This window comes from Pristiophorus japonicus, unplaced genomic scaffold (genome assembly GCF_044704955.1).
Source record: "Pristiophorus japonicus isolate sPriJap1 unplaced genomic scaffold, sPriJap1.hap1 HAP1_SCAFFOLD_314, whole genome shotgun sequence".
In the NCBI taxonomy this organism is placed as follows: Eukaryota; Metazoa; Chordata; class Chondrichthyes; family Pristiophoridae; genus Pristiophorus; species Pristiophorus japonicus.
In genome coordinates this window covers 694,663-717,092 of record NW_027252933.1, presented here as the reverse complement: position 1 = coordinate 717,092, position 22,430 = coordinate 694,663, and the positions used below count along the sequence as shown (strand labels likewise).

Genomic DNA, 22,430 nt, shown 5'->3' with positions numbered 1-22,430 from the left:
TGCGTCCCTCAGCACGTATTCCTGGATCTTGGATTGCGCCAGTCTGCAACACGCAGACGTGGACATCTCCTTGCTCTGGAAGACCAGCAAGTTTCGGCAAGACCAAAGAGCGTCTTTGACCGAGTTGATGGCCCTCCAGCAGCAGGTGATGTCAGTCTCGGTGTGTGTCCCTGGGAACAGCCCGTAGAGCACAGAGTCCTGTGTTACGGAGCTGCTCGGGATGAACCTCGACAGCAACCACTGCATCTCTTTCCAAACCTGCCTTGCGAAGGCGCAATCCTGAAGGAGATGGGTGACAATCTCATCCGCCCCGCAGCTGACTCGGGGGCACCGTGCCGTGCTGCTGAGATGTCGGCTGTGCATGAACGCTCTGACGGGTAGGGCCCTCCTCACCGCCAACCAAGCTACGTCTTGGTGCTTGTGTGACAGCTCTGGCGATGAGACGTTCTGCCAAACGAGTTCGACAGTCCGCTCAGGGAACCAGCCTGGAGAAAGTTGTGAGGTCAAGGCTGGGCAGGGGGAACATTGTGGAAGTTTGGGTTGAGGTAAGGAGGGAAGAGGTAGATACAGCTAATAAGATGATCTCAGTCCATGAGTTCCTCACACTTGTTGGAAGGAAGGGTGGTGGTGAAAGGGCTGAGGAGTTTTAGAAGATAGTTGGTAATGGAGAAGAGAAGCCGGGGTTTAACTTTGCATTCCAGGATGATTCTGGGGTAGTGACCAGTTTGGGCACAGGAGAGCAGGACCCAATAGTGCTTTATGTGGCCAGAGCAGGCGATAAATGGCTAAACCAGTTGTGCACCAAAAACAGTCAAGTCTGCATCTCTTGGATTTAAGGGAGCGAAGATGAGGGCCGTATCTGGGGGAATGTCCAGGGTGAGGGAGAGTAATGGTTTTAATGGGGACAAGGGCAGCAAAGGTGAGGGTGGGATTAGATATTTTGTGGATTAGAATGGAGGGCCAATGGCTAGACAGTTGGGAATTTGATGGTGCATTGTAAATGACGGGGAGAATTTTTTTCAGGGGTGGACACAGAAGGAAGTGGGGGGTGGGAAGGGGGATGTGAGTGGAGAGCGATACAAGGGAGTGATCAGAGATGGTCTCCAACAGCAGTGGCTCACTGATGACCAACAGGGTTGGGGGCAGTACTGAGACAGGGGGAGGCTGGTGTTAGTAGTGCCCCTGCGTGTGACTACAAATCCTTACCTGCTCCTCTTTACTGTCAATGACTATGAGGTGAGACCGGGTGGAGAAGTAATGTGTGTTAGCTGCATTCCAGTCCTTCACAGATGCCTCCGAAATACTTCCAGCCGGTGGCACAATGTGTACATTGGGAATCTGTAAACACACTACAAATAGTTACTCTGTGAAACATCAATTCCACGGCTTGTTCATTTCATTCCCCGTTATTACACGGGAGAAAGCAGTGTGCTGTGCAGCTCGGTGGTATCGCTGGTGTCCTAAACTCACTCAGGTTTCTCAATAGAAAACGATCCCCTCTAACCCCACACAGAGGGTGATGATGTCATCGTGGCACTGACACCGCACGAACCCAACTTCCGCCCCTAAGTTACTGTCACTGCCACGTATCCACCCCTCAGGTGTTGTCACTGCTCCCATTTTGATCGACTTCCGGATCCATGGAAATAAAAAGAGCCGAATGTCGTTCAAGAGGCGACCTGACCCGCAGCTGTGGTAAAAACCATGGAAACGGGCGCCGTTTCGGGCAGGGGGCAATTTCTATCCCTTAGGGTGCTACCCACTGAGCCACAGCTGACACTAGAGGGCGACATGGAACATTCAGGGGGCAAAATTGCCCCTATTTGAGAGACCCATTAGCACCTCCGGGGGGTGCTAACGCGGCAGAAGAAACCGCCCGGGAGTTTGCGGAGGTGCTGCCCCTCACCGTCCCGTGCCGACCTCAATGCCCCGCGGGGGAAATTGCCTCACAGGCCCCGGGGTTGGTGTGAGCAGCTTCGCTCTCGAGGCCACACCTAAAGGGGAGGGTGTCAGCGCTCCACATCGCCATCTTTACTGGTTTGCCGACTCTCGGTTTGGGTGCCGGGCTACAGGCCCAGTCCCATGCTGCCCTGGTGGCCAAGTGGAGGACATCAGAAGCCTTGCAGAGTGCGCAGTGTCCTCCCCTTTAAGCGAAGGGGAATGGCGTTGAATCATGTCAGTGCTACGCGGAGCATTCACGTAGCAATTCACTCGCCGCCCCATTGCGCCCCACCAACTGCCCCTAATGGAAGTGGAGTGGCGAGATTGTGCCTCACTTCCTTTGAGGAACGGGAAGCCCAATTCAATGACAGGAGTGGGATTTATGTGCCAGGCACAGAAAGTCCCAGCTCCAGCTGGTTACCGCCCCCAATCGGGGCACAGGGCAATTTCACAAGTGAATGTCACACTGTGGAACACCAGGAACAAGGGAATGTCACAATGTGGAACACCAGGAACAAGGGAATGTCACAATGTGGAACACCAGGAACAAGTGAATGTCACAATGTGGAACACCAGGAACAAGGGAATGTCACAACGTGGAACACCAGGAACAAGGGAATGTCACAATGTGGAACACCAGGAACAAGGGAATGTCACAACGTGGAACACCAGGCACAAGGGAATGTCACAATGTGGAACACCAGGAACAAGGGAATGTCACAATGTGCAACAAGGGAATGTTTAAGCCAATAGGGGAGCACCTTGTATGAGTCTTCGAATGAAGAAACCCTCAAGCACTTTGGTATCAAAAATTGTTGGTTTATTCTTCTGTTTGTAAATAAATTCATCAGCTTTTGCACATTTGAAAGTTGTTTTCTTTCGTGGATTGTCAGAATGTCACTGATAGCGGGCGGCTGAATGGGTTCTCTGTTCTTTAACGAAGGGAGCAGATTACATCGGACTTACAGCAAAGAAAAAGGCTATTCGGCTCAACCAGTCCATACCGCAGTTTTTCTTCCACTTGAGCCTCCTCCCATCTTTCCTCATCTAACTCTCAGCATAACCCTCTGTTCCCTTCTTCCTCATACGCTTATCTTGCCTCCCCTTAAATGCATCGATACTATTCACCTCAACTACTCCCTATAGTAGCGAGTTCCACATTCTCACCCTCTCTGGGTAGAGAAGTTTCTTCTGAACTCCCTATTTGATTTCTTGGTAACTATCGTGTATTGATGGCCTCAAGTTTTGTTCCGACCCACAAGTGGAAACATTCCCTCTGTGTCCACTCTATCAAAACCTTTCATAATTGTAAAGACCTCTATTAGGTCACCCCTCAGCCTTCTCCTTTCAAGAGAAAACAGACCCAGCCTGTTCATCCTTTCCTCATGGGCATAACCTCGCATTTCTGGTATCATCCTTGTAAAGTTAGGTAGTTACTGCTTCAGCAAGCCACAATCTGGCATGGAGCAAGATCTCCTCAAACAGTAACGTACCTATTCCCTGCCTGACTAAATTCTCATTGAGTTTCACATGACTGAAAGGCAGCAAAATAAGAACAATGAATTGCCCGTTGAATTTGCTGACACTCAAAAAAAACTTGCTGGTTAATTATGTTTTTTAAATGTACAGAACGACGACAAATGAATGATTTGGACGTAAATGTCGGGGACATGATAAAGAAATTTGCAGATGATACAAGAATTGACCATGTGGTTGACATTGAGGAGGAAAGCTTTAGACTGCAGGAAGATATCGATGAACTGGTTATTTGGGCAGAAAAGTGGCAAATGGAATTCAACCCAGAAAAGTGAGGCAATGCATTTGGGGAGCGTTAACAAGGCAAGGGAATACACAATACATGGGGGGATACTGAGTGGTGTGGAGGAAGAGAGGGACCTTGGAGTATATGTCCACAGATCCTTAAATGTAGCCGGACAGGTCGATAAGGTAGTTATAAAGGCATTTGGAATGCTTTGCTTTATTAGCCGAGACATAGAATACAAGAGCAGGGAAGTTATGCTCGAACTGTTTACAACACTAGTTAGGCCACAGCTTGAGTACTACGTGCAGTTCTGGTCACCGCATTACAGGAAGGATGGAATTGCACTCGAAAGTGTGCAGAGGAGATTTACAAGGATGTTGCCAGGACTGGAAAACTTTAGCTATGAGGAAAGATTGGATAGGCTGGAGTTTTTTCCTTGGAACAGAGGAGGTTGAGGGGAGATTTAATTGAGGTGTATAAAATTATGAGGGGCCTAGATAGAGTGGATAGGAAGGACCTATTTCCCTTGGCGGAGGGGGTCAATAACCAGGGGACATAGATTTAAAGTAGTTGGACTCGCGGGGAGATGAGGAAATATTTCTTCACCCAGAAGGCAGTGGGGGTCTGGAACTCACTGCCTGAAAGGGTGATAGAGACAGAAACCCTTATCACATTTAAAAAGTACTTGGGTGTGCACTTGAAGAGTCGTAACCTACGAAAGAAGGAGAGGGTGGACCCTGTCGGGTGGTTCCCTGAGCAGACTGTCGAACTTGTTTGGCAGAACGTCTCATCGCCAGAGCTTTCACACAAGCACCAAGACGTAGCTTGGTTGGCGGTGAGGAGGGCCCTACCCGTCAGAGCGTTCATGCACAGCCGACGCCTCAACAGCACGGCACGGTGCCCCCGGGCCGGCTGCGGGGCGGACGAGACTGTCACCCATCTCCTTCAGGATTGCGCCTTTGCGACGCAGGTCTGGAAAGAGATGCAGTGGTTGCTGTCGAGGTTCATCCCGAGCAGCTCCGTAACACAGGACTCTGTGCTCTACGGGCTGTTCCCAGGGACACACACCGAGACAGACATCACCTGCTGCTGGAGGGCCATCAACTCGGTCAAAGACGCTCTTTGGTCTTGCCGAAACTTGTATACTGTAAAGAGCTGGGGTCCCAGCACTGAGCCCTGCGGCAGTCCACTAGTCACTGCCTGCCATTCTGAAAAGGACCCGTTTATCCCGACTCTCTGCCAACCAGTCGTCTATCCACGTCAGTATATTACCCCCAATACCACGTGCTTTGATTTTACACACCAATGGGACCTTGTCAAAAGCCTTTTGAAAGTCCAACTACACCACATCCACTGGTTCTGCCTTGTCCACTCTACTAGTTACATCCTCAAAAAATTCGATAAGATTTGTCAAGCATGATTTCCCTTTCCTAAATCCGTGCTGACTTGGACCGACCCTGTCACTGCTTTCCAAATGCGCTGCTATTTCATCCTTAATAAATGTTTGCAACATTTTCCCCAGCACTGATGTCAGGCTAACCGGTCTACAATGACCCACTTTGTCTCTCCCTCCCTTTTTATACCGCAGTGTGGGCTGTCCCCGTGCTGTCCCTGTCCCCGAACTCAGGCCTCTCCTGGTCCCCGATCACGTCCCTCCACAGTCTCTTACCGCCCCTTCGCCCCGACCTCGTCGCTCCCTGCTGTGTGTGCCCACGCGCCAATCAGCGAGCTGATCCAAAATAAGTGTGCTGAGATAGCGACAGATGAATTGAAAGAGATTTGTGGGTTGGAGTTGATTTAACGCTGAAAATGCCCAAGCAATTTGTCCAAAGTAGCAGTGAAGAAAGCTGAATGAACTATGTGGCTAAAGCAAGTGAAAGTGCGTGATGTTCTGCTGAGACCATAGCTTCCGTACTGTGTGGAATTGTGGTCCCCGAGATCCAAGTGAGATATTTAAGCGACTGAAATGTGATTTCTTAAACCTGAAATATGGTCCCCTTGTTGGATTGTGTGTGTATGACAGCACAGTTCCACACGAGTTGTCCGTCGTCCCCTGTTGAATTGTCTGTGCATGATGATAGGCAGTTCGTCGGCTTGGACTCCGAGAGTTTTGTGATAACCTCTTGTCAGTAAATGCTTTGCAGGGTTGGTTAGGGGCCATTTTTGTCAGTGCCTGTGTTGGAAATAAAGTATCGATTGAGATTGATGAAGAAATATTGAAGTTACAAATGCATATGTTGCTAATTCTGATATTGATTGTAAAGCCAGGGGAGAGCGCGAACGCAGTCCCCCACTACCACAAATTTTGCAGTCGAGTATCCCGCATTTGGGGACATCGCAGGCGTCAGCACACCCGAAGTGCAATGGGCTAGCCTCGTCCTGGGAGAACCACCTTCTTGATCATGGTTACTCCCCTGCCAGGTAAGTATGCTTGATTTTCGCACACAACTGCCTCCCGACATCATCCGCTGCCTCTTAACGTCTCAACGACTCATGTATAAAAAAATCACAATGTCCCTTTTCACAAAGTGCTGCTGCTTTGACATGTCCATTCTGCTAAAATATTGCAATGTCTAATGATATATCCCTTGTGAAAACACTGCAGTAACACAGACGATGCCGTCCTTATTTGCATATTGTCCTTAAAAGGAAATCAAAGCTCCCTCAGTCACATGCCTTCGGGCCAGGGAAAGTTTTCCGCAAATATAATCGCGATGTATATTTATTGCCTGTGAAGTAAATGTTTGTCAAATCTTCATGTGAAAACTAATTCAGAATCTGACGTGTTTGAAAAAGCAATGTTCCAGTTTTGCACAGGGGAAGATCAATAGGGAGGTGTGAGCTTGTGGCCGGGAGTCTTCGTCACAACAACAGCAACAACAAAAACTTGTATTTATATAGCGCCTTGAACGCAGTGAAACGTCCCAAGGCATTTTTTTAAAATTTCAAAATATACTTTATTCATAAAACAATCTGTACAGTACATTCAATGGCATTTCAGTATATTTCGCTGCGGTCAGCAATCCCATACAATACATCTGGGTGCTGACGGCAGTTCCGTTCGTTACATTTCTTGTTTTTCAGTTCCAGTGCGATTCGGTCCAATAAACGGGATACATTGTGGTACATTCACACAAATTACGTTTCATGTGTTACAATCCAGTGCCCGGAATGGGTGACGGTACATTTACATTTTTCTTTTCAAACATGCATTTCGTAACACACCTTGCATTGTACATGGCACGACATTGGTGTTTACAGATTTGGTGCTCTATGTTCACAAAAAGTAAATTACAAATACAGCCCGAGGGGGTTTGTGCTGATTCCATCCCCTGGGTTTACCGTGGCAGAAGGGCTTTAAACTGTGGCCCTTCCCCACCGTGCCTTTGCGGCGACTGCACCAATTTTCAGTGCGTCTCTCAGCACGTATTCCTGGATCTTGGATTGCGCCAGTCTGCAACACGCAGACGTGGACATCTCCTTGCTCTGGAAAACCAGCAAGTTTCGGCAAGACCAAAGAGCGTCTTTGACCGAGTTGATGGCCCTCCAGCAGCAGGTGATGTCTGTCTCGGTGTGTGTCCCTGGGAACAGCCCGTAGAGCACAGAGTCCTGTGTTACGGAGCTGCTCGGGATGAACCTCGACAGCAACCACTGCATCTCTTTCCAGACCTGCGTCGCAAAGGCGCAATCCTGAAGGAGATGGGTGACAGTCTCGTCCGCCCCGCAGCCGGCCCGGGGGCACCGTGCCGTGCTGTTGAGGCGTCGGCTGTGCATGAACGCTCTGACGGGTAGGGCCCTCCTCACCGCCAACCAAGCTACGTCTTGGTGCTTGTGTGAAAGCTCTGGCGATGAGACGTTCTGCCAAACAAGTTCGACAGTCCGCTCAGGGAACCACCCGACAGGGTCCACCGTCTCCTTCTTTCGTAGGTTACGACTCTTCAAGTGCACACCCAAGTACTTTTTAAATGTGATAAGGGTTTCTGTCTCTATCACCCTTTCAGGCAGTGAGTTCCAGACCCCCACTGCCTTCTGGGTGAAGAAATGTTTCCTCATCTCCCCGCGAGTCCAACTACTTTAAATCTATGTCCCCTGGTTATTGACCCCCTCCGCCAAGGGAAATAGGTCCTTCCTATCCACTCTATCTAGGCCCCTCATAATTTTATACACCTCAATTAAATCTCCCCTCAACCTCCTCTGTTCCAAGGAAAACAACTCCAGCCTATCCAATCTTTCCTCATAGCTAAAGTTTTCCAGTCCTGGCAACATCCTTGTAAATCTCCTCTGCACACTTTCGAGTGCAATTCCATCCTTCCTGTAATGCGGTGACCAGAACTGCACGTAGTGCTCAAGCTGTGGCCTAACTAGTGTTGTAAACAGTTCGAGCATAACTTCCCTGCTCTTGTATTCTATGTCTCGGCTAATAAAGCAAAGCATTCCATATGCCTTTATAACTACCTTATCGACCTGTCCGGCTACATTTAAGGATCTGTGGACATATACTCCAAGGTCCCTCTCTTCCTCCACACCACTCAGTATCCCCCCATGTATTGTGTATTCCCTTGCCTTGTTAACGCTCCCCAAATGCATTGCCTCACTTTTCTGGGTTGAATTCCATTTGCCACTTTTCTGCCCAAATAACCAGTTCATCGATATCTTCCTGCAGTCTAAAGCTTTCCTCCTCAATGTCAACCACATGGTCAATTCTTGTATCATCTGCAAATTTCTTTATCATGTCCCCGACATTTACGTCCAAATCATTCATTTGTCGTCGTTCTGTACATTTAAAAAACATAATTAACCAGCAAGTTTTTTTTGAGTGTCAGCAAATTCAACGGGCAATTCATTGTTCTTATTTTGCTGCCTTTCAGTCATGTGAAACTCAATGAGAATTTAGTCAGGCAGGGAATAGGTACGTTACTGTTTGAGGAGATCTTGCTCCATGCCAGATTGTGGCTTGCTGAAGCAGTAACTACCTAACTTTACAAGGATGATACCAGAAATGCGAGGTTATGCCCATGAGGAAAGGATGAACAGGCTGGGTCTGTTTTCTCTTGAAAGGAGAAGGCTGAGGGGTGACCTAATAGAGGTCTTTACAATTATGAAAGGTTTTGATAGAGTGGACACAGAGGGAATGTTTCCACTTGTGAGTAGGAACAAAACTTGAGGCCATCAATACATGATAGTTATAAAGAAATCAAATAGGGAGTTCAGAAGAAACTTCTCCACCCAGAGAGGGGTGAGAATGTGGAACTCGCTACTATAGGGAGCAGTTGAGGTGAATAGTATCGATGCATTTAAGGGGAGGCAAGATAAGCGTATGAGGGAGAAGGGAACAGAGAGTTATGCTGAGAGTTAGATGAGGAAAGATGGGAGGAGGCTCAAGTGGAGTATAAACTGCGGCATGGACTGGTTGAGCCGAATAGCCTTTTTCTGTGCTGTAAGTCCGATGTAATCTGCTCCCTTCATTAAAGAACAGAGAACCCATTCAGCCGCCCGCTATCAGCGACATTCTGACAATCCACGAAAGAAAACAACTTTCAAATGTGCAAAAGCTGATGAATTTATTTACAAACAGAAGAATAAACCAACAACTTTTGATACCAAAGTGCTTGAGGGTTTCTTCATTTGAAGACCCATACAAGGTGCTCCCCTATTGGCTTAAACATTCCGTTGTTCCACATTGTGATATTCCCTTGTTCCTGGTGTTCCACGTTGTGACATTCCCTTGTTCCTGGTGTTCCACATTGTGACATTCCCTTGTTCCTGGTGTTCCACATTGTGACATTCCCTTGTTCCTGGTGTTCCACATTGTGACATTCACTTGTGAAATTGCCCTGTGCCCCGATTGGGGGCGGTAACCAGCTGGAGCTGGGACTTTCTGTGCCTGGCACATAAATCCCACTCCTGTCATTGAATTGGGCTTCCCGTTCCTCAAAGGAAGTGAGGCACAATCTCGCCACTCCACTTCCATTAGGGGCAGTTGGTGGGGCGCTACTGGGGCGGCGAGTGAATTGCTACGTGAATGCTCCGCGTAGCACTGACATGATTCAACGCCATTCCCCTTCGCTTAAAGGGGAGGACGCTGCGCACTCTGCAAGGCTTCTGATGTCCTCCACTAGGCCACCAGGACAGCATGGGACTGGGCCTGTAGCCCGGCACCCAAACCGAGAGTCGGCAAACCAGTAAAGATGGCGGTGTGGGGCGCTGACACCCTCCCCTTTAGGTATGTCCTCGAGAGCGAAGCCGTTCGCACCAACCCCGGGGCCTGTGAGGCAATTTCCCCCGCGGGGCATTGAGGTCGGCACGGGACGGTGAGGGGCAGCACCTCCGCAAACTCCCGGGCGGTTTCTTCTGCCGCGTTAGCACCCCCCGGAGGTGCTAATGGGTCTCTCAAATAGGGGCAATTTTGCCCCCTGAATGTTCCATGTAGCCCTCTAGTGTCAGCTGTGGCTCAGTGGGTAACACCCTAAGAGGTTGAAATTGCCCCCTGCCCGAAACGGGGCCCGTTTCCATGGTTTTTACCACAGCTGCGGGTCAGGTCGCCTCTTGAGCGACATTCGGCTCTTTTATTTTCCATGGATCCGGAAGTCGATCAAAATGGGAGCAGTGACAACACCTGAGGGGTGGATACGCGGCAGTGACAGTAACTTAGGGGTGGAAGTTGGGTTCGTGCGGTGTCAGTGCCACGATGACATCATCACCCTCTGTGTGGGGTTAGAGGGGATCGTTTTCTATTGAGAAACCTGAGTGAGTTTAGGACACCAGCGATACCACCGAGCTGCACAGCACACTGCTTTCTCCCGTGTAATAACGGGGAATGAAATGAACAAGCCGTGGAATTTATGTTTCACAGAGTAACTATTTGTAGTGTGTTTACAGATTCCCAATGTACACATTGTGCCACCGGCTGGAAGTATTTCGGAGGCATCTGTGAAGGACTGGAATGCAGCTAACATGCATTACTTCTCCACCCGGTCTCACCTCATAGTCATTGACAGTAAAGAGGAGCAGGTAAGGATTTGTAGTCGCACGCAGGGGCACTACCAACACCAGCCTCCCCCTGTCTCAGTACTGTCCCCAACCCTGTTGGTCATCAGTGAGCCACTGCTGTTGGAGACCATCTCTGATCACTCCCTTGTATCACTCTCCACTCACATCCCCCTTCCCACCCCCCACTTCCTTCTGTGTCCACTCCTGAAAAAAATTCTCCCCGTCATTTACAATGCACTATCAAATTCCCAACTGTCTAGCCATTGGCCCTCCATTCTAATCCACAAAATATCTAATCCCACCCTCACCTTTGCTGCCCTTGTCCCCATTAAAACCATTACTCTCTCTCACCCTGGACATTCCCCCAGTTACGGCCCTCATCTTCGCTCCCTTAAATCCAAGAGATGCAGACTTGACTGTTTATGGTGCACAACTGGTTTAGCCATTTATCGCCTGCTCTGGCCACATAAAGCACTATTGGGTCCTGCTCTCCTGTGCCCAAACTGGTCACTACCCCAGAATCATCCTGGAGTGCAAAGTTAAACCCCAGCTTCTCTTCTACCAAAATTCTCTGGACTCTGGGGAGGTACCAGCAGATTGGAGAGCAGCTAATGTAATGCCTCTGTTTAAAAAAGGGGGCAGGCAAAAGGCAGGTAACTATAGGCCGGTTAGTTTAACATCTGTAGTGGGGAAAATGCTTGAAACTATCATTAAGGAAGAAATAGCGGGACATCTGGATAGGAATAGTGCAATCAAGCAGACGCAGCATGGATTCATGAAAGGGAAATCATGTTTAACTAACTTACTGGAATTCTTTGAGGATATAACGAGCATGGTGGATAGAGATGTACCAATGGATGTGGTATATTTAGATTTCCAAAAGGCATTCGATAAGGTGCCACGCAAAAGGTTATTGCAGAAGATAAAGGTACGCGGAGTCAGAGGAAATGTATTAGCATGGATAGAGAATTGGCTGGCGAACAGAAAGCAGAGAGTCGGGATAAATGGGTCCTTTTCCGGTTGGAAATCAGTGGTTAGTGGTGTGCCACAGGGATCAGTACTGGGACCACAACTGTTTACAATATACATAGATGACCTAGAAGAGGGGACAGAGTGTCGTGCAACAAAATTTGCAGATGACACTAAGATTAGTGGGAAAGCGGGTTGTGTAGAGGACACAGAGAGGCTGCAAGGAGATTTGGATAGGTTAAGCGAATGGGCTAAGGTTTGGCAGATGGAATACAATGTCGGAAAGTGTGAGGTCATCCACCTTGGGGAAAAAAACAGTAAAAGGGAATATTATTTGAATGGGGAGAAATTACAACATGCTGTGGTGCAGAGGGACCTGGGGGTCCTTGTGCATGAATCCCAAAAGGTTAGTTTGCAGGTGCAGCAGGTAATCAGGAAGGCAAATGGAATGTTGGCCTTCATTACGAAAAGGGTGGAGTACAAAAGCAGGGAGGTGTTGCTGCAACTGTCTCAGGTATTGGTAAGGCCGCACCTGGAGTACTGCATGCAGTTTTGGTCACCTTACTTAAGGAAGGATATACTAGCTTTGGAAGGGGTACAGAGATGATTCACTCGGCTGATTCGAGAAGTGAGGGGGTTACCTTATGATGATAGATTGAGTAGACTGGGTCTTTACTCCTTAGAGTTCAGAAGAATGAGGGGTGATCTTCTAGAAACATTTAAAATCATGAAAGGGATAGACAAGATAGAGGCAGAGAGGTTGTTTCCATTGGTGGGGGAGACTAGAATTAGGGGGCACAGCCTCAAAATACGGAACGGCCAATTTAAAACCGAGTTGAGAAAGAATTTCTTCTCCCAGAGGGTTGTGAATCTGTGGAATTCTCTGCCCAAGGAAGCAGTTGAGGCTGGCTCATTGAATCTTTTCAAGTCAAAGATAGATAGATTTTTAAGCAATAAGGGAATTAAGGGTTACGGGGAGAGGGCGGGTAAGTGGAGCTGAGTCCACGACCAGATCAGCCATGATCTTATTGAATGGCGGAGCAGGCTCGAGGGGCTAGATGGCCTACTCCTGTTCCTAATTCTTATGTTCTGATGTTCTTATGTTCTCCATTACCAACTATCTTCTAAAACCCCTCAGCCCTTTCACCACCACCCTCCCCTCCAACAAGTGTGAGGAACTCATGGACTGAGATCATCTTATTAGCTGTATCTACCTCTTCCCTCCTTACCTCAACCCAAACTTCCACAATGTTCCCCCTGCCCAGCCTTGACCTCACAACTTTCTCCAGGCTGGTTCCCTGAGCGGATTGTCGAACTCGTTTGGCAGAACGTCTCATCGCCAGAGCTGTCACACAAGCACCAAGACGTAGCTTGGTTGGCGGTGAGGAGGGCCTTACCTGTCAGAGCGTTCATGCACAGCCGACATCTCAGCAGCACGGCACGGTGCCCCCGAGTCAGCTGCGGGGCGGACGAGACTGTCACCCAACTCCTTCAGGATTGCGCCTTCGCAAGGCAGGTTTGGAAAGAGATGCAGTGGTTGCTGTCGAGGTTCATCCCGAGCAGCTCCGTAACACAGGACTCTGTGCTCTACGGGCTGTTCCCAGGGACACACACCGAGACTGACATCACCTGCTGCTGGAGGGCCATCAACTCGGTCAAAGATGCTCTTTGGTCTTGCCGAAACTTGCTGGTCTTCCAGAGCAAGGAGATGTCCACGTCTGCGTGTTGCAGACTGGCGCAATCCAAGATCCAGGAATACGTGCTGATGGACGCACTAAAAATTGGTGCAGTCGCCGCAAAGGCACGGTGGGGAAGGGCCACAGTTTAAAGCCCTTCTGCCACGGTAAACCCAGGGGATGGAATCAGTACAAAACTCCCCTCGGGCTGTATTTGAAACTTCTTTTTTGTGAACATGGAGCACCATGATCAGTAAACACCTATGTAGTGCCATGTACAATGCAAGGTCTGTTTCGTAATGCACGTTGAAAAGAAAAATGTAAATGTACCGTCACCCATTCCGTGTACTGTATAGTGACACATGTAATGTCATTTGTTGAATGTACTACAATGTATCCCGTATTGTACCGAATTGTACTTGAACTGAAAAGCAAGGAAATGTATCGAACGGAACTGCTGTCAGCACCCAAATGTAGTGTATGGGATTGCTGACTGCAGCTAAATGTACTGAACTGCTTTTGAATGTACTGTACAAAGTTTTATATGAATAAAGTATATTTTAAAATTTTAAAAAACTTTCTCTCGGCTGTCGCCTACCTTGCCTCATACCCTCTCCGAGTATATCATGACCATGAGATCCAGCTCCTGCCCTATTCTCTCTACCCTATTCAAAGCAAACTGTTGAGCACCCAACTTCCTTTCCTGGTACCAATGTTATCCGATATTGTTGACGATTCTCTCCCCTCAGATACTGTCCCCTCCCTTTCAAATCTGCCATCATCACCCCTCTCCTAGAAAAAACCTCATCATTGACCTCTCTGGCTTAGCAATCTCGCTTTCCTCCCCAAACGTGTTGAACGTCTTGTCACTTCCCAAATCCATGCCCAGCTTCCCTGCAATTCTATGTTTGAACCCCTCCAATCAGGTTTTCGGCCCACCATATCACTGAAACAGTCCTTATCAAAGTCACAAATGACATCCTATGTGACTGTGACCGGGTGAACTAGCCCTCCTCATCATTCTCGACCCCTCTGCCACAGTTTAAAAAAAACTTGCATTTATATAACGCCTTTCACGACCATCGGACATCTCAATGTGCTTTATTGCCAATGACGGTTTTTTTTGAGTGTAGTCACTGTTGTAATGTGGGAAATGCGGCAGCCAATTCGCATAAAAGCAAGCTCCCACAAACAGCAATGTGATGATGACCTGATAATCTGTTTTTTTGTGATGTTGATTGAGGGATAAATATTGTCCAGGACACCAGAGATAACTCCCCTACTCTTCTTCAAAATAGTGCAATGGGATCTTTTACCTCCACTTGAGAGGGCAGATGGGGCCTCAGTTTAACATCTCATCCAAAAGACGGCACCTCTGACAATGCAGCGCTCCCTCAGTACTGCACTGGATTGTCAGCCTAGATTTTTTGTGGTCAAGTCCCTGGAGTGGGACTTGAACCCACAACTTTCTGACTCACAGGTGAGTGTGCTGCCCACTGAGCCACAGCTGACACCATCCTCCTCCAATGCCTCTCCTCAATCGTCCAGCTGGGCAGGACTGCCCTCACCTGGTTTAATTCCTAATTGTCCAGATGTAGACAGAGAACCTCCTGCAATGGCTTCTCTTCCCACTCCTGCACCATTACCTCTGGAGTACCCCAAAAAACTATTCAGAAACAGAAATTTACAGCGCAGAAGGAGGCCATTTCGGACCATCGTGTCCGCACCAGCCGACAAAGAGCCACATGGCCCTCGGTCAGCAGCACTGAAGGTTACATATAATAAACCTATGAACAATGAACAATGGTAGAAAGGTAAAGAGCACCCAGCCCAACCAGTCCACCACACATAACTGCGACACCCCTTACACTGAAATATTCTGCACTCCACCCCAACCGGAGCCATGCAATCTCATGGGAGAGGCAAAAACCAGATAAAACCCAGGCCAATTGAGGAAAAGAATCTGGGAAAATTCCTCTCCGACCCATCCAGGCGATTGAAACGAGTCCAGGAGATCACCCTGGCCGAATTCGATTCCTGCAGTACTTACCATCATATCTGCGCCAACCAACAAGAGGTTATCCAGTCTAATCCCAAATAACAGCTCTAGGTCCGTAACGCTGCAGATTACGGCACATTAAGTGCCCATCCTTTTAAATATGGTGAGGGTTTTTTGCATCCAACACCCTTCCAGGCAGCGAGTTCCAGAACTCCACAACTCTCTGCTTGAAGAAGCCCCCCTCAAATCCCCTCTAAACCTTCCACCAACCACCTTAAAACTATGCCCCCTCGAAATAGACCCTCCACCAATGGAAAAAGGCCCTTGCTAAACAAACCCAGCCGATCCAATCTTTTTTTTTAAAATTTCAAAATATACTTTATTCATATAAAAATTTGCACAATACATTCGAAAGTAGTTCAGTACATTTGGATGCGGTCAGCAATTCCATACATTATATTTGGATGCTGACTGCAGTTCCGTTCAATACATAGAAACATAGAAACATAGAAAATAGGTGCAGGAGCAGGCCATTCAGCCCTTCTAGCCTGCACCGCCATTCAATGAGTTCATGGCTGAACATGAAACTTCAGTACCCCCTTCCTGCTTTCTCGCCATAACCCTTGATCCCCCGAGTAGTAAGGACTTCATCTAACTCCCTTTTGAATATATTTAGTGAATTGGCCTCAACTACTTTCTGTGGTAGAGAATTCCACAGGTTCACCACTCTCTGGGTGAAGAAGTTTCTCCTCATCTCGGTCCTAAATGGCTTACCCCTTATCCTCAGACTGTGACCCCTGGTTCTGGACTTCCCCAACATTGGGAACATTCTTTCTGCATCGAACCTGTCTAAACCCGTCAGAATTTTAAACGTTTCTATGAGGTCCCCTCTCATTCTTCTGATCTCCAATGAATACAAGCCCAGTTGATCCAATCTTTCTTGATAGGTCAGTCACGCCATCCCGGGAATCAGTCTGGTGAACCTTCGCTGCACTCCCTCAATAGCAAGAATGTCCTTCCTCAAGTTAGGAGACCAAAACTGTACACAATACTCCAGGTGTGTATACATTTCTTTACTTTACATTTCAAGGTACGATTCATACAATCCAGGATACATTGTGGTCCGTTCATCAAGTTACATTACATGTGTCACCATACGGTACACAGTGAGGGTACAGTTACATTTGTTTCCAACATGCATTACGCAACAGAACTTGCATTATACATGGCACTACATAGGTGTTTGCAGATCATGGTGCTCTATGGATACAAAAGGTTTACCATTGCAGCCCGAGGGGAGTTTTATACAGATTCCATCCCCTTGGTTTACCGTGGCAGAAGGGCTTCAAACTGTGGCCCTTCCCTTTGCGGCGACTGCACCAATTTTTAGTGCGTCTCTCAGCACGTAATCCTGGATCTTGGATTGCGCCAGTCTGCAACACGCAGACGTGGACATCTCCTTGCTCTGGAAGACCAGCAAGTTTCGGCAAGACCAAAGTGCGTCTTTCATCGAGTTGATGGCCCTCCAGCAGCAGGTGATGTCAGTCTCGGTGTGTGTCCCTGGGAACAGCCCGGAGAGCACAGAGTCCTGTGTTACGGAGCTGCTCGGGATGAACCTCGACAGCAACCACTCCATCTCTTTCCAGACCTGCCTTGCAAAGGCGCAATCCTGAAGGAGGTGGGTGACAGTCTCGTCCGCCCCGCAGCCGGCCCGGGGGCACCGTGCCGTGTTGCTGAGACGCCGGCTGTGCATGAACGCTCTGACAGGTAAGGCCCTCCTCACCGCCAACCAAGCTACATCTTGGTGCTTGTGTGAAAGCTCTGGCGATGAGACGTTCTGCCAAACGAGTTCGACAGTCTGCTCAGGGAACCACCCGACAGGGTCCACCCTCTCCTTCTTTTGTAGGGCGTCCAGGACCTTACGTGCTGACCACTGTTTTATGGCCTTGTGGTCAAAGGGTTTTTTTTGTGAAAAACTTTTCCACGAAGGACAGGTGGACAGGCATGGTCCAGCTGGTGGGGCGTTTCGCGGCAGCGTGGCCAGACCCATCCTTCGCAACACCGGGGACAGGTAGAACCTCAGCACGTAGTGACACTTGGTGTTTGCGTACCAGGGGTCTGTGCACAGCTTGATGCAGCCGCACACAAAGGTGGCCATCAGGATGAGGGCCACGTTCGGAACATCCTTTCCTCCACTGTCCAGAGATTTGTACATTGTGTCTCTGCGGACACGGTCCATTTTGGACCTCCAGACAAAGTGGAAGACGGCCCGGGTGACTGCCGCGGCACAGGAGCGAGAGATGGGCCAGACCTGTGCCACGTACAGCAACCCCGAGAATACCTCACTCCTGATGACCAGGTTCTTTCCTGCCATGGAGAGGAAGCGCAGCTTCCACCATCCCAGTTTTTGCTTCACTTTGGCGATAAGCTCTTCCCAGTTTTTGGCGCACGCCCCGTCCGCTCCGAACCATATTCCCAACACCTTCAGGTAATCTGGTTTAACGGTGAAGGGAATAAAGGATCGGTCGGCCCAGTTGCCAAAGAGCATGGCCTCGCTCTTGCTGCGATTGACCTTTGCTCCTGAGGCCAGTTCAAACTGGTCACAGATTGTGAGCAATCTGCGGATCCGAGCAAAAGATGGCTACGTCGTCCATGAAGAGGGAGGTTTTGACCTGAGCGCCTCTGCTGCCTGGGATCGTCACCCCTCTAATGCCCGCACCCTTCCTGATGGACCCGGCAAAGGGCTCGATACAACACACAAACAAGAGAGACGAGAGAGGACAGCCTTGCCTGACTCCAGATCTGACCGAAAAGCTATCAGTTTCCCACCCGTTGATTAGAACCGCACGACTCATGTCTGTGTAGAGCAGTTGGATCCAATTGTGGATACCCTCCCCAAACCCCATTTTGGAGAGCACGTCCATCAGGTACGTGTGCGATATCCTGTCAAAGGCCTTCTCCTGGTCTAAGCTGATTAAGTAGGTGTCCACCCCCCTGTCCCGCACGTAGGCGATCGTATCCCTGAGCAGCGCCAGGCTATCAGAGATCTTCCTGCCGGGGACAGCGCAGGTCTGGTCCGGGTGAATCACCAGCTCAAGAGCAGGCTTGACCCTGTTGGCGATGACCTTTGACAGGATCTTGTAGTCCACATTGAGCAGCGAAATGGGCCGCCAGTTTTTGATTTCCTCCCTCTCCCCCTTCTGCTTGTAGATGAGGGTGATGATTGCTTTCCTCATTGATTCTGACATACTACCAGCCAGAAGCATACCTCCATACACTTCCAGCAGGTCTGGGCCCATCCAGTCCCACAGAGCGAATACAACTCGACCGGTAAGCCGTCGCTTCCGGGAGTTTTAATCATCGCAAGGGACCGGACGGTCTTTGTCATCTTGTCCAGAGTTAGCGGGTGGTCCAGACTCTCCTGCTCACTGTCGTTTAGGACCTCCGAAATAGACGACAGGAACGACTGGGAGGCCACGCGGTCTGTGGGCTTGACGTCATACAGCCTGGCATAGAAGGATTTGCTGATCCTCAGCATGTCGGGCTGCGAAGACGTCACAGAACCGTCTTCTTCCTTTCGGCTGGTGATCACAGAGCTCCCCCTGTGTACCTTTTGGAAGAAGAATCGCGAACACGTCTCATCCTGCTCGACGGAGCAGACTCTGGAGAGGAAGATAATCTTGGAGGACTCTGAGGCAAAGAGCGAGGCTTGCTGGCCCTTCACCTCTTCGAGTTCCTCCGTGACATCGACCCCCATCGACTGCAGCAGGAGCAGGTTTTGCATATTCGTCTGGAGTTGGGACAATTCCCTCTGTCTCCCTCTCGCCTCCTGAACACCTTTGAGGGTGAAGAACCTCTTGATGTTTGTCTTGATTGTTTCCCACCAGTGCATCGGGGAATCGCAGAGGGGTTTTACGGTTCTCCAACCTTTGTAATCCCTCTTGAGTTCCTCCACGTTTTCCGGAGTCAACAGTTTCACGTTCAGCTTCCATATCCCCCCTGCCAACTTTCTGGTTTTCCTGTGGGCGACAGTCGGCCAGTAGGAGGCAGTGGTCAGAGAAGAACACCGGCGTGACGTCGGTGGATCTGACCTTGAGCGTGTGGGACACAAACAGGAAGTCTATTCTGGAACGGACGGACCCGTCTGGTCTCGACCAGGTGTATCTGAGCGGTGCTCCGTCTGCAGGGTTGCTGAAGACGTCGCACAGCTTGGCATCTTTTACCGCATCCATCAGGAGTCTGGACGTGGTGCCCAGCTTGCTGTCGGCTCTGCTGGATCGTCCAGCCGCATCGATGATGCAGTTGAAGTCACCGCCCAGAATGACCGGCCTGGACGTTGCCAGCAGCAGTGGGAGCTGCTGGAAGAGGGCCAGCCGCTTGCTTCTGAGAGGCGAGGCATACACGTTAATTAGCCTTCGAGGGGAATTTTTGTGCATTATGTCTGCTACGAGGAGGCGGCCGCCCACCACCTCCTTAACTTCGGTGATGGTGAAGTGGCCTCCCCACAGCAGAATGCCCAGGCCGGAGGACCGGCTGTCGTTGCCTCCTGACCATATGGGTGGTCCATGGGCCCACCATCGTGACCACTGCCGGTAACTGCTGAAGTGCGGCAGCCCGCACTCCTGCAAGAACAGCAGGTCCGCTTTGACCTTGGCGAGGTTCCCCAAGGTGGAAACACATCGCGTAGTGGATTTTACGCTACGCACGTCAATAGATGCTATTTTTAAATCCATGTTTAAGTTCCAGGTTGCAGTTCAAAACATTTACATTTTAAATAAACTGTCCTTTACGTTGGAGACCTGCCCAGTGGCCGGTTCCTGCATACATAGATTTTCACTGTAAAAGTCTACTTCACCTGGGCTGGCATACTGGTCGTCCTCTGCCGTGGGAGTGTTTCGACCAGGGGACTGGTGTCGTGTTGTCAGAAAGTCCGATATGTCTTCTGCACTGTCCTCGCCTGGTGTTGGTGGTTCCCTCTTTTCATCAGTCGCAGCGATCTCGAGCTGGTGTGCTTCGATCGCTGTGTCGCTCCCGGTATTCCGGAGCTCGTGTGCGCTGAGCGCTTCGCTGCTCCCGGGTTCCCGGAGCGAGGCTGTGCCGGTCACTTCACTGCTCCCGGTCGCCTGTGGCTGTGGGTTGGCGTATTGACTCTTGTTTTGGTGGCGGTATTGAGGGGCTTTGTCTCGCCTTTCCTCATCAGACGAGCTGCCGTCGCTGCTGTCTGTCGTGGACGTTAGCCGCCTCTTCCCTGTCGTTCCCGCAGGGGCCCTTGCTCGCCTGTTCTCCTTACGCTTGCGGGCCTTTTTCTTGACGGTCTCCCATCCCGCTTCATCGTCCGCTGTCTCCTCGTTCCTGGACTCGGTGCGATGGGGGAGAGCTTCGCTGCTGGCTGCTGGTGTCTCGCAGCTCGCCATGGCAGGCTTCTCTTCCTCACCGACTTGTTCCGAGTCCACGAGGGCGGTTGCTTCTTTGCCCAGGGCGTTGGTCGGGGGGAGAGTGTGGGTCTCCTCTGGAGCGTTGTGTTCCTCAGCTTCCTCCTCCTCTGGTGCAATGTTCTTTGCTGCCTGCACATAGCTGAATTTGCGTTTGGGGCAGTTTTTGTAAAGGTGCCCAGCCAGACCACAGAGGTTGCAGCACTTGGTCTCCTTACAGTCCTTTGTCTGGTGGCCTTCGTTCTTGCAGTTTCAGCAGATGACAGTTTTGCAGCTTGCCGCCACATGGCCTGCCTTCCCGCAGGTCCGGCACACATTGGGCTGGCCAGCGTACACCATGTAGCCCCGACTTCCTCCGATGGCGAAGCTGGAGAGGGGGTGCAGGATGGTTCCGCTGGCGTCCACCTTCATGGTGACCTGGATCTGGTGCTTGCTGGTCCATATCCCGTGCAAGTCTTTCAGGTCGCTGCTGTTTCCTGCCCCATCGACATACCTGGCGGGAAAGTCAGCACATCAATGACTGGGATGTGGGGGTTGTACATCTGCACTGTGATAGTGCGTCTTCTCTGCAACTGTCGGGTGAACAGTGGCTCCCAAGTCAGCACTGAGCGCAGCGGTTCACTCGCCTCCTTCAGTCCCTTCAGGAACTTCAGGCAGAGGGCGACGGTTCTGAAGGTCACATCAAAGTAACCTCTCTTCGGGAGGTCCTGCAAGGCCAAGATGTCGCCGACTTTCATGCCACATGTTCTGATAGGTCCTTACTACACAGTATAAATACACACCAGGCCCATGCTTGAGAGAAGGTCAGTCTGTGACCTGTCCTTTATTCCTTAGCACTCAAGTGATGAAGGTGGGTGGAGCTTCCTCTTTTATACCTGAAAGTCCAGGTTAGGAGTGTCTCCCACCTAGTGGTCAGTGTACAACTTAGGTCAGTTAATACATGGGTTACAATGCTGGTTGAATACATGACATCACCTCCCCCACAAAGTCTTATTGGGATCACAGGTTGAGTCTCTCTGGTGGTTTACGTTCCCTTGTAGAGCGCCTGAGTTGGGGCTCCGGTTGTTGGGCACTGGCCTGAGTGTCTGCTGTTTGCAGTGCCTCAGGCCTGTCCGGACTGTCCACAGTGACTGGGCTCTCCTCCCTTTGGTTCCGGTGTTTGGTCACCTGTGGTGGAGTGAACTCCATATCGTGTTCTTCCTCTGCTTCTTCTATGGGGTTGCTGAACCTCCTTTTTGTTTGATCCACATGTTTGCGGCAGATTTGTCAATTGGTAAGTTTAACTACCAGAATCCTATTTCCCTCTTTGGCAACCACAGTGCCTGCGAGCCATTTGGGCCCTGCAGCGTAGTTGAGGACAAAAACAGCATCATTTACATCAATACATCGCGCCCTCGCATTCCTGTCATGGTAGTGATATTGTGACTGGCGCCTGCTCTCGACAATTTCTTTCATGGTGGGGTGTATAAGGGATAATCGGGTTTTGAGCGTCCTTTTCATTCGTAGCTCTGCAAATGGAACCCCTGTGAGCGAGTGTGGTCGGGATCTATAGGCCAACAGGAGGCGTGATAAGCGGGTTTGTAGGGAACCCCCCTGGAATCTGAGCATCCCCTGATGGATTATCTGCACTGCTCGTTCTGCCTGGCCGTTTGAGGCCGGCT

At 49.9% G+C, this 22,430-nt stretch overlaps 1 non-coding gene across 1 annotated transcript; it reads right to left on the bottom strand.

Annotated features, from left to right (window-relative positions):
- Nucleotides 1–5,968: 5,968 nt before the first annotated feature.
- Nucleotides 5,969–6,132, bottom strand: LOC139249460 (U1 spliceosomal RNA). Its single transcript, XR_011591176.1, has one exon. It is a non-coding gene; the product is annotated as a U1 spliceosomal RNA (small nuclear RNA).
- Between the last annotated feature and the right edge of the window lie 16,298 nt (nt 6,133–22,430).